Source organism: Malus domestica, chromosome 16 (assembly GCF_042453785.1).
Source record: "Malus domestica chromosome 16, GDT2T_hap1".
In the NCBI taxonomy this organism is placed as follows: domain Eukaryota; kingdom Viridiplantae; phylum Streptophyta; class Magnoliopsida; order Rosales; family Rosaceae; genus Malus; species Malus domestica.
The window spans coordinates 3672677-3686285 of NC_091676.1; positions in this window are offsets into that span (position 1 = coordinate 3672677).

Here is a 13609-nt window from a genome sequence, read left to right on the forward strand (position 1 = left end):
AAATGTGTCTGATGTATGTGGGGAAAGATATATATATACATCTTAAACATGGATCATATTCCATCATGGTTGTTGTTGGTGGTATTACAAGACCATGGTATTATCAATTTATGATTCGAACGATGCTGAGGAAAGGAGATTCTAATAAACAGTCGAATATATAAAAAGAGGGATTCGAACAGAGAATCTCAAAATGTGTATGTGTTTTATAAATATGAGATGGGATTCATGTGCATGAGCATGCGTATAATTTGGATAATGACTTGGCGTTATATATATGATGGTTATTAGAATAGAGAAAAAATTGATGTGAAGAGATTCTTCAATGTGCCGGAAACATGGTCCAATTGATCAAATGTAATAAACTAATTGATTTCGTAACTTAAAAAAAAAAATCAACAAATTATATTATAAAACTTAGTGTACCGAACCGTATTTTTGGGACATGAAAACTTTCTTGTTTATGTGCGGGAGTAACAATTATTGTGAGGAATGTTTTGGAAGAGGAGAAAAAAGGAAATTTGAGAAATGAGGTTGAAGTCAAATTAATTAAAGTCGCTAAAATTTTATGTGATGACGCAATGAAGGTCAGTTTAAAAGTAAATGATTAAATTAAACTCAGTTTGTGATGATTAGTTAGTTCATTTTTGTTTTATTTGTTTAATGGGGAAACTTGATATAACTCCAATTTTTTGAGTCAATAGTAGGAATAGTCAAATTTATTAGAATAGGTCCAATTCTTTAAATTTAATTATTTTATTATCAATAATTATCTCTTAAATGAAAAAATTTATTATAAAAATCAAATTTCTTCCTAATTATCTCTTTGATTATTTCTTTTTATTTATTTATTTGTTATTTCTTGTTCTTCCTCGTGCTTTAACCCATTTATAGATTTTATTTTAATTTTTATAATCAACCTATATCACAGGTTAATTGTATTTATCTACCTATATGACAAATTCTTTTTCATAGTAAACCTGTCACAAATTAATGTGTCTTGCTTGTAGGTATATTATGTTTTTTCTACCTTTTAGTTAGGTTTCATATCTCATTTATAGGTATAATATACATTCATATATTTGCTACTTGAGTTAGGGTATAATGTTTTGCAGATAGATTTATGTTAGTATATTAATTTTTTTGTTATAAGATATTAATTAGATATTTTGGAGTTGAAAATTGCATAATATTAAAAGATTTTAATTGATTTTTAATATTTTTAGAAAATATAAAATGAGTATAAAAGAAATAAAAACATATAATTTATTAACTGGACTCACTCCTAAAAACTCTCTATGTTTTTTACCTGGATCTAAAAGCCCCTTGTTTAATTTGGATGACTCATTGAGCACTTGAACCTTGGATTGGAGACCACATGAAGGTGAATTATTACTAAATTATCTAAAATTGTTAACATCAAATACCTAAATCCTCCCATCCATTTTCTTTATAAAAAGAATTCTTGTTGAGTTTTTAACTGGCCAAGAACACATCTTTTGCAGAATCCTTTATGAGCTTTGGCAACGTAGTACCGATCAATAGTACTTGGCTTTTCAGCCTCTTTCCTTTTATTTTATCTTACTTGTATGTTAACGCAAACTTTTATGCTCCTGCATGGTGAGTTTTCTTGTCATATGGATGATGGATATGACCTCTTAATATTCTTTCCTAAAACCTATATAATACATACATACATATATATATATATATATATATATATAGGTGATACGGTGAATTTGAATACGAATTTGCAGGCATAAATACTTTTAGTCGCTTGAATTAAGCATAAATACTATCGGAACAAATTTTGAAAACCAAAAGGGGATAAAAGTATAACGAAAAACAGGTTCACATTACATTCTTTGTGCTCTTTGATCTGGTTTTCCCTATTCTGCTTAGGTCAACCTTTGCTATTTAAGGAAGAAGTGCAAACTTTTATGAGGATTGGAAGGGAAGGAAGTGACACTTATTCAAACAAGGCACTTAAACCATATGTATAAAGGATGGTGTTATTTACACATCTATTTTTATTTTTTATACACATATCTAATTTTTAGTTGTCTGATCGAATGAATTAAAAAAAAAAATTAATAGACAAAAATTAATAAAAATATGTAAAAAGTAGAAATGTTGTGTGAAAAGCCTACTGCTTATCAATTACCATTAATATATGATGTCGTTAACATGATACCTGCTTTGGATTTTTTTAGGTCATAATGATCTAACTTCCACCACATATTATTATTTATATATGATTTGAAGGTTCAGTGTTCCTCGTCCAAGTTTACAAGTTCATCATTATTCTTTCATGACGATGTATCATGTACTGCCACCTCTCCCTCTCTCTCCCCCCCCCCCCCCCCCCAAACACACACACACACACACAATAAGCAACTCTTTTAACCATACATACTTAGCGGAGTTACCTCTAAACACAATTTTTCACCTTATCGAAACCTCATTTTCTTGTAGCTCTCAGTTTTTCTTTGATCTAGTCAATCTGATAGGAATATGGAGGGGTGTGTAGGAGAACAAAAATAATGTGCATAAATCATTTTCCTACAATTAATTAGTCTGAATTATCAAATCTCGATTATTATATATGAATGACAAATAAGTGGTAGCTAGTTTTTCATATTATATATCTAATTATTCTTGATCATTATTAAACTTTTCATTTTGTGGCTATGCATGACCTCCTCGCAAATTTTGTAAAGAAAAGATGAATGCTAAAAGAAGATTAGATCAATTAAAAAAGTGGTGTTGCCAAATCTCAGAGCCAGACAGCAACTTGCAGACAAATATTCTGAATGGCTTGTTGTATATAAAAACATAGTTCAGCATTCTGTGATTCTATCCTTAACCTTTATTAATCACTATTATATAACAATGCATGGTTTAGGTGCTTCCCCACTACATAAAACTTCCATTTTGCTTCTAAATTCCAAAGGCAACTGGATAAGATCAGTGAGTGTGATTAAGGAACAATTCAATAAAACCATCTGCTAAACATGAACCTAAACTCGTGTTCAACTTTTCAATTGAAAGATGGAAATAGCACAGTCCATTGTGTCACGTGTAGTTTCAAAACTTCTTACAATTAGTGGTAATAGCATCAATTTGAATTGCTTTTCAAGATGGGCAAGAAAGATGTACTTTTAGCATATGATGGTAAGAGGAAAATGTTGGGTAATGTAGTCTTATATGGTGTCTTGTCCAACAGTTCAATAGGATAATGTTAATATCGCGATTTATTTTTCATCTTAGTTAGAATTTTATAGACAAACATAACAATACAGTGTAATCGAAATATCGACAATATTAATAATATATACGACATATTGATAAATAATGTATTCATATATTTGTCGATATTAAGCAGCCAACCATGACAAATGGTCATGCATCATGACCCAAGGTTCTCTTCCTGAGAAGAGGTGGCATTGCTTACCCTAGTAAAAAAGTAAATCAACAAAGATAAAAGAACTACCTAAAATGTGCCAAACAATTTCCCACGGATAGGCCTATGTAGCTCCTCTCCATGACCAAACATATATTTGATCATCAAACACAACCTCATTATAAATCAAAATAAAAATCCCACAGAGAGAAGAAAATTGAAAATTTTGGGGTCCTACATTAAAAGAAAACAACAAAAGAATAAAGAGAGAAAGCAAAAGACATGATTCACATGAACATGCAGCCATGGCTGCTACAATGGTGTTCTTCTTTCTCCCAAAGTTTTTGTGTTTGTGCCTAGTCTATATCTATACAAGTTGCAGTAGCAGCTAGCTAGGGTTTTGTAATGGCTGGTGGATAGATAGATACAGATAAAATATGCAGACACAGGAGAGAGGGGAGCATCATAAGAGTGGGCAAAGTGTTGCGTACGGAGGGGTACTGGATTTAACAGCTGCCTATTTCCGGTGCCAAAAATTAAACAATCTGGGAATTTGGAGGGCAACCGATATGATTATTGTGTGTGCACAGTGGGGTCTAATTTGTTTATTTTTTCTTCAAGCTCTCTCGCGTGGGTGCACGGGTGGACCAACCCACTAGGGCCACTCTCGGCCATTTGCTTGGCCCGTCAACTCGGCCAGCCCCAGCAAAGTCTGAGGCCACCAACCCACCTCTCTCTCTCTCTATCTCTCTCTCTCTCTCTCTCTCTCTCTCTCTCTCTCTCTCTCTCATGTTCACACACAGAGCTAATTAACATAGACTGATCACATGAGAGTCCCCTTTGAGGCATTATACATGTGTTGTATGTCTTGTTAGTCTCCCTTTTGTAGTTTTTTCTTAAACTTACGATTCACAATTTGGTTGATTTTTTTTTCAAATATTAACCTGTAAAAGTGATCCAAAATTTGGATGAAGAAATTTAACTTACAATTCACAATGAAGTTTTTTCTTAAACTTATGATTCACAATTTGGATGAAGAAATTTAAGATTACTAAGGAATTTTAAAATGACGAAAATTGAAATGACGGGATTTTATTTTCTAGAATTTGTGAATTTTGTTGTTTGGTTAACCTAAAAGAACAATGGATTGAAAACGGAATTTGTTAATTTTAAACTCCCAATCATAGAAATTGGGAAATGACACCTATTTACATGGAATTTAAACTTAGAAATTGGAGGCCCCAAATTCCAAGTTTTTTTTCCATGCGGAAATTCTAAATTTCTATGTTATAAATCCAAACAAAGGAATTGGTACATGTCAATTTATAAATTCTGATTTTTATCCAAATTTCAAGTTTATTTTCCTCATCCAAACATAGTGTAAAAGTTCATCAGATCAATTGCAGAACAAAATGAAATGCAATTTCTCATTAGGGCAAGTGAATTCAATTAATTGCCCCAACTCTTCATTATTCTTTTGATGCAATCTTGAGCATATGATTGCCATGCAGTCCGATACTTAACAATATTCGTCAAAAGGCCGATATAGAGTAGAGAGCCATGGGAAATTGCACAAAATGATTCTACTTGTTTCATCTTGTTCCCGAGAAAAATTCTTCAATCTGCCACTTACCGTGTGAAACTTTTTTCCTTGGTTCCTTATAATGGTGTTGAGAAAGACATTGCAGAAAATTACTGTGTATAACTTTCGGTGTGGTTTTGAGAAAGACATTGCAGAAAATTATTACCACGATGTGGCACGCCACAATAATTGTTTATTGTTGTGAAAATTAGAAGAAAATTATGATATTCTTTTAAGAAGCACGTATAAAATTGGGTTGAGACGCGAGTATCTTGTTATTTTTAAGGAGATTCAAGCCCACTGCGGTTTGACAAAGTCCATGAACCGGTGCAGCTGTATATCCCTTGACTTGTCCCCTCCATGATACAGCAGTCCAACCGAATCGTTGTTTGACTCAAACCTACAAAGTTAAGGAAGAGTCCAAAGTTCCACCACACAAACACCACCTTGTCCAATAAGTAAAAATAGAAAAGATGGAGTAAATGGAGAAAATAATAGTTGTAAAAGAAATTAGGTAGTGGATAATGAATAGAAGGATGATGGAAAAAATGCTACTAACTATAGGCTTATTATCACTCTTAGTGAATAGGGTAATAAACATGAATTAACAAGAAAAGAATTACAAAAGTTACAAAAGAAAGAAAAAAAAAGAATAAAGCTAAAAGACTCTATCTTCATTTTTTACTAAGAACAAATAATTAATTTATGTAACATTAAAAATCCACTAACATTCATAAACATGAAAAACGAAAACGTTTTGGTCAAATTTTTTAATCCAGAACATGTAGGAGAGTAATCACCACTCACTCAGTACTTACTGGATCCTCTTCTTTCACGTCACTGCCTACGGTCACTGCAAGTGAACATCGACCTCTATATCTTGTTAGGGTAAATTTTTAAATTAAATCATGTAAATCAAATGATGTGAATATTGATGGTTTGATTATTTTTAATTATTAATTAGCGTGTTTATTTTTTATTTGATCTACATCATTTGGTTTGTAAATTAGTTTAAAATTTTGGTATTTCTAGCATTATCTTAAGGCTTTTTAGTCAAAATGGCCCATGAGATTAGCATAATTCCTCATTTTAATTCATGAGATTTGAAATCGATAGAAATGGTTCTTGAATTTGTCTCCCATCAATCACTTTGGTCATTTCATGAAAAATCTCCTTTAAACAAGGATAAAATGTTAAAAATACACTCAATTTTGTCCAATTATTTGGCTAATTGTTTATTAAATTAAAGGTATTTTTGACTAAAATTGAAGGTACTTTGGCATTTTGGTCTTTATATAACAAAACTTTTTACAGAATAATCAAAATGACTGATGATGGACAAACTTAGTTATCACTTATATTAATTTCAAATCTCAATGACTAAAATAAAGAGTTATATCAACCACAAAAATTATTTTGGCAAAACATCCTAATCCAAAATATATAGTCTTATTTAATTATTTTCTGGAACCGACACTCGTACCACATTTGCACTGTCTCCACTTTCCCCCCACTCAAGCAACTACAACTTTTCTTTCTTCCTCCAATTCCCTACCTGAAGTCATCACCATTAACACTTTGTAGTGATTGGTCCATACAGGATAAGCTCATCACCAATTTTCTCTTCTGCTAGATTATATCTAATATACGATCCCATTTATTTTATTCCATAATCTATAATTTAAGTATCACCTAGCTAGCTCGGCTAGATCTGTTATTCTATATATATTCTCCAAATCTTTTCTTGTGACATTGTTGTTTATGGAGTATCATTTGTCTTGTATTGGGATAAGGACCCATATTATTCTAAAATAATCCTAATATCCATGCTTAATTGTCTTTTGTGTGCTTACGCAACTTAATTTAAGGTCATAATCCACTTCCAATGTGGAAACTAAAGTTGTTTTAGATGTTTTAGAGAGCGATGGGTTTTTGTGTAATAATGAGATTTACTCTGATGAAATCCTTAACAAGGTAATAGTAGTGCCATATGAATTTTAAGGTTGACATATGTTTATTGGCGTGAATAAATACATTGAGTCGAATTCTCCTGTTTTAAAATACCAGGATGTATATTATGACACCAACATTGTTACTTTCTAGAAATACAACAATATAATAGTCATACGAGTTTGATTCTTTTTAATGTTGTTGAATATATCAAGAACAATTGAACATAATTTCTTCGCTAGAAAACAACAACCAAACCCTAAAATTCACTAGAGAAAACTCATGTTTATTGAATTAATAATCGAACAGTACAAAACATAAAGCCAAGATGATCTATTTATAATGTAACTTAACCCTATAAAACCCTCCTTTTCAAAAAAAAAAAAAAAACCCTATAAAACCCTAGGAATTTATGGTATCACTTCAAAATAAGCTTTCATTGTACGGAATTGGATCCCATCTGGATAGGATCCCCATATCTTAGTCATTCATCGTATATCGTATGGTCAGAAATCATTTAACTTTTTTTTTAATTTAAAATTAAACACAAATAGTATCTAACGAAAACTAGTTACACGATGTACTATGAACGGTTAGGATATGAGGATCCTAGCAAAGTGAATCCGGAGAGGATCCTCTTTCTCATTTTATGGGTTTTGGACGTCCGTCAAAAAGTCACACTACTGGAAATTTGAGTATAGGCCACTGTTAGGCAATAGAGAAAATATTTGTGACTGTTTATAAGCCACGGTATGTCGTGGCCTATGTCAATTTTTTTAGTGGCGCAAATAAAAACTAATTACGTACTAAACATGGGTTTCTAATATAGGCTTGATTCGATGAACAAACACACCCCTGAATTTTGAGTACCGTGACAGTAATATAAGCTTCCCAGTACAATCCTAAAGTCACATTGGTTTCTAATATAGACCAAATTTGCAATCAGAAGACTTGCCACAATGATCCATCTCAATCCCCTTTGGAATACATTTATCAATCATGAAAGTCTACATACTTGGTGCAACTTAGCATAAGCTAGCCAAAGTAATTCTCGAATATTGATATTTGATTGGTTTCTCCCTAGCTAGCTAAAGATCCCAAATTCCTTTTTAATTAACCATGATCATATGGAGATTAAGATGCTGATCCAAACAAATCATCTATACAATATTGATGAATCAATTTGAATTCTTAATTATAAGAATGATTAAGAGGGTTCTCTAAACATCGAGAGCCACAAGCATGTTGTCCATGATCCACCAAAAACTGGCTGCCAATTTGCTCATGACAGCAAATGCACTTGCATCGAGTAGAAAATGCGCAATTAATTTAATTGTTGTTTGTGAGCTTATGATCGTCATCTTTGAACCTAACTCCACAAAAGTGCATGCGTAAGTTTGTCAACTTCAACGTTTTTGGTGTTTTTATTGAATAATATTAGAGAGATTAAATTTATAGAATAAATTCTGTAAACTAAATGACATGGAAGTTGATGATTGAATTATTATTTAAACGTTGATAATCATGCTCATTTTTTATTGATGATATATCATTTAGTTTACAAATTTAGTCTCCATAGTATTACTCTGTTTCCATTACTTAGATTAATTGGCCCATTTAATTTCATGTGGATAAAAGCCACCGATTGTGATTAATTAATTAATCTATTGTTAGTGCGACAATGATCGATTTTGTAGTTAAAGTGATTAAAATTATATTATTAGACTTAAAATAAATAAAGGCGTGCATAAAAAATTAAGTGCAGAGATGAAGAATATATTGCTATGTACGCGATAAAGAAGTGATTTATGCATACATGTATTCTTGTTGATTTTTAACATTTGGGTCAAATAAATAAATAAAAACTTAATAATAAAATAAACAAAAGTATGTAAAAAATAAAAAATAATAACGTGCCAAAATCATTTTTACATATATTAACAACTAGAAGTCACTTAAAGAATATAAAACATGAATGACTGTCTTTAGCATATGAAAAGAAAATAAACAAAAGTATATAAAAAAATTAATAACATGCCAAAATCATTTCTACATACATTAACAACTAGAAGTCACTTAGAGAATATAAAACATAAACGATTGTCTTTAGCATACCTAAAAAATAAATAAACAAAAGTATATAAAAAAATTAATAATGTGCCAAAATTCGACATCCATTAACAACTAGAGGTCACTTAGAGAATATAAAACATGAACGACTATTTGTAAAAAAAAAAAAAAAACAATTTGAGAAGAAAATGGTATATATAATATAAAGAAAACTAATGAAAATGATTTGAAAATTTTGAGTTTTAATGATAAGGACAAAATAAAGGTAAAGTGAATAGTATCATGTTTGACTTTTTAGTGTAAAAATGTGGTTTTTCGTTAAAATAAACAGTACCATGAATTTTTCATTAAAACTCTCTATAATATATGTTCATAAGGCAAACAAAATCCACTTATTAAAGGCAAGGCTTTTGAAAAGGTCTAGAGTGGAATGAACGTCTCTTTGGTTGGTTGCATCGAGGGACACTGTTAGGTTGTCTTCTCCAATTTTATTTTTGGAATGAGACTTCTCTCCATCTTTCACTCTTTGTGACGTCTGACCCGTGAGCATGAGAAAATTTATAACGGAGGCAGATTGTCTGCCCTCCTGTTTGGATGATCTTCCCATCATCTTCTATTTGTACGATCACTGTTAAGCTATGTCAACAATTTATATTATTATTGTTTTTTATCTTATTATATCTATAAAAAAATTAATATAAAATATTAACGTGGTTTAACTGTAACTGCACAAAATAAAAGATGATGAAAAAAGCACCCAAACAGGAGGATATACAATCTGCCTCCATTTATAACCACGATTTCAGATTTGTTTATGATTCTAGCTAATAGCATTTTTCTTTCGAACTTTCTAGCCACTAGCTAATGTTAATGGTAGTACTGGTAGATGGCACATCTGTGCATCATTGGAAACGATAAGTTGGAAAGGGTGTGATATTCACATACCTCATTTTACTTCTCACACACTTCTTGATAATTTATGTTTGTTGATTTTCTTCAATTCATCTGATCCGACGGCCGAAAATTAAAAATGTGTGTTAGAAGTAAAATAGGGTGTGTGGATATCACATCTCAAGTTGGAATACTGAATAACCCTTCGAAGTTCCAACTAATTTCCCTCGATTTTTGAAGTATGAGACAATGCTAAAAAATGTGCCCTACTTCATATAAGAAAAAATATTTGTTTTCACATGTAAGACTATGATAAAATTATACTTAAAAAAAACACTCCAAACTCAATAATATAGAAACACGGAAAAACTAATTTATTTTGTATTATAAGAAGGGAACCGAAAAACCCCAAGCTTACAAATAGAGAGATGATGAGTTTTGTTTTCCTTTTATCTTAACATTTAAATTGTTTTTATGTAAATTTTGAGGTAATTTTTCTTATTTACTAACTTTGTCAATATGGAAGTAGAAAAAATAATCATAGTTTCGAGTCTTTAATTGATATGCATAAGCAATGAATGAGCACTAAATTAAACCTATTTGTGGCACGTCATATGATCTGTAAATTTGGTCTACGCATTACTCTTTGTTGAATGTTAGACTTGAACTAGAATGAATGTTTAAAAGCTGCACATAGCTACTAGCTAGTACTTAAAAAGAAATTAACAACTAAACAGAAATTTCGAAAATTGTAAAGAATAAAATGCACATAGCATTTTGAGCTCAGGACATCTCGTTAAGTTTAAACAACAAAAACCATTGCTTCTAATTAAACTTCTTGATCATTTAACTAAATTTTATAAATTTATACTCTTATTAAAAGAAATTTGTTAAAATTGGAAAATAAAAAACACACACATAGCATTTCGAACACATGACTCCCTCATTAATTTTAAACAACATAAACCACCACTTCTAGTTAAACTTTAAAGTTTGTCGTTTTCAATTTTTTATTTTGACGAAAAACTAACTACTAACGACAGGTCTTGTGTGTCAATAATAAAGTATTTTCGACGGATGGTCGGAAAAAAAGTATTTATAATGGGACAATTTCTGACGCATAGTGTATAAAACGCCTTTTCCGACAACATTTGACCCTCACTAATGACAATTTGTTTTGTAGTGTTTTTTTATCATTTGGCCAAATTTTATAAATTTATACTCTTATAAAAAGAAATTCGTAAAAAATAGAAAATAAATAAATACACATAGTGTATAAATCCCAAGAACTCCTCATTAATTTTAAACAATAAAAACAACCAATTCTAGTTAAAGTTCTTGATCATTTAGCCAAATTCTATAAATCCTTACAACGTCGTCCATTTCTCCGATATGAGATTTTTTTACCTTTACATCCTAACAAAGACTTTTTCACAAAACTATTTTTACAGCGTGACAAAGATTTTTTTCGCAAAACTATTTTTACAACATGACTCACTTGTAACAATTAGATATCAGACTCGCCAACAAAGAGTTTTTTTTCGCAAAACTATTTTTACAACATGACTCACTTGTAACAATTAGATATCGGACTTTGCCACAACCGGAGTTGTTGCTAATTTAATTCGGATCCATTAACTTTTAGGTGTTAGTGCTGGTCAATTAGTGACCCTTTTGGTTCTAGAAAAGTAAAGGCTATCAAATTCAGAGCATGCACTGCATACTCATGACGATGTATTGTATGGAAAGCTGAGAAACTCAGGCCAATAACATCAAGACAGCAAAGAGACTAAAATAATCAACCAGTCATGGACTCATGCAAATGGCGATAGTAATTTCTCTAGAGCTGGAAACGAATGGCTCAGCTTAGTTGAGTAACCCTGTACTAGTTAATTAATTAGCAGTTCGGTTTGGCAAACTTATAATATTAGTTGGTAGTTCTTACCAAAAAGGAAAAGAAGATTGGTCGGTTGTCCAAGAAGTGATTAGAACCACAATGGGGGAGAGGGAATTCAAAATTTTAATATTGCATCGGGGTGCAAGAGTAAACACTTTTAAACACTCCCGAGTTACAACTTACAAGCCCCTTTCATTGTTCGCATACATTCTTCAGCACCATATTGAAAACCAAGTGACAGCTCAGCAAGTTAATTAGTGTTGACATTATTAGTTAAGTAATTATTGATAATGGTAATTAGTGATTTGTGTGTGTAGATCTGGTATAAGCCAGTTTATAATGTAATGAAATCAGTAAGAAAAGAAGCTTAGTTCCTCTCTGTTCACTCTTTTCTTTCTATCGAAGATTCACACTGTTTTATAGATCGGATCTCAAGGGTTTTTTCATGGATTTTATCATGATATCAGAGCAGGTTGTTTTATGTGTGAAGCTCAATGGCCACACAAACTGTTTGTATTGTCCAAGTATTTGGCTTGAAAATTCATCACACATGAGGGAGCGTGTTGGGAATAAATCTCACATTGATAGGAGTAGAGACTTCGCATGAGCTTATAAGTAAGTTAAGCTACTCCTCATATTATCAATTGGTTTTATGGCAAAACCTAAACTTCCTTTATTATTTGGTTAAGAGATTTCAGGAGAATGTCATGCAAGGATGCAAACTCGTTGCCAATTAAAGATTGAAAAATTAATAAATTAAAATTCTCAAAATTTCTAATTCTAGTGTACATGCAGATATATCACAGCCAATTGATACATAAACAGCTAACTAGCTAGCACGATCCTATTCTATCTTATTAATCTGTTTGACATTATCGTTCATCTGCAAGGCTAAGCCCATATGGCCATTACTGACATGCCTCCTGCCCCTTAGAGCAACTCCAGCGGATGCTGGTTGCTCGTGCGACAGGGGAGGAGAAAGGGCCTGAGGGCCGGTGGGAGCAGCTCCAGCGGGGAAGGGCCCGAGTGAGGGTGGGAGCCCGAGCGAAGGGGGGGTGGGGAGTCGACGGGCCTGTGGCCCGAGGGCTTTGCAATTTTTTATTTTTTTTGTGTCAGAGAGAGAGAGAGAGAGAGAGAGAGAGAGAGAGAGAGAGAGAGAGGGGTTTTTTATTATTTAAACAAACAAAAAAAACTATTATTTTAATTGCTTATTGACAGGGAGGAGGGTTCCAAGGGTGGAGATGTAAATGGCAATTACTGTTCATTAATGATAGTTACTATTCATTTAAGGCAGTTACTGTTTAATAGGGTGGATTGAATAGTGGATTGCCAGGGGAAAGGGTTCCATGGGTGGAATTGCTCTTAAAGACCGCAATATAAGACTATATTTGGAGCTTCACGTTTGCTTGTAGTTTAGTCCCCATGAAATCAGCTGCTAGGAGATCCACCAGCGCCATATAGTTGAGCAGCCCTGCATTTAGCAGCCATATAGTCGGACTGTCATCGCAGTATATATTTGACAGTGAATTCCCTAGTACTATCCCCAATGGTGGTGTGGCTGAGAAGAACATAATTATTGCTTTCGTCTTGATACCATATTCAACCTGCAAGCAACATTAATTTGAAGCATGTTTTAGAATTAATTATACAAGGGACGGTAGATTAGTTGGGTGATCTCACCTGTACTATGCATCCACCAAGGCCCAGACCTTCAAATAATTGATGGAAACAAAGGGCAGCAATGAGTGGTCTGATTGTGCATGGGTTATCAGATGCATCCATTGATAATCCAATCACTACAGAGTGCACTACAACC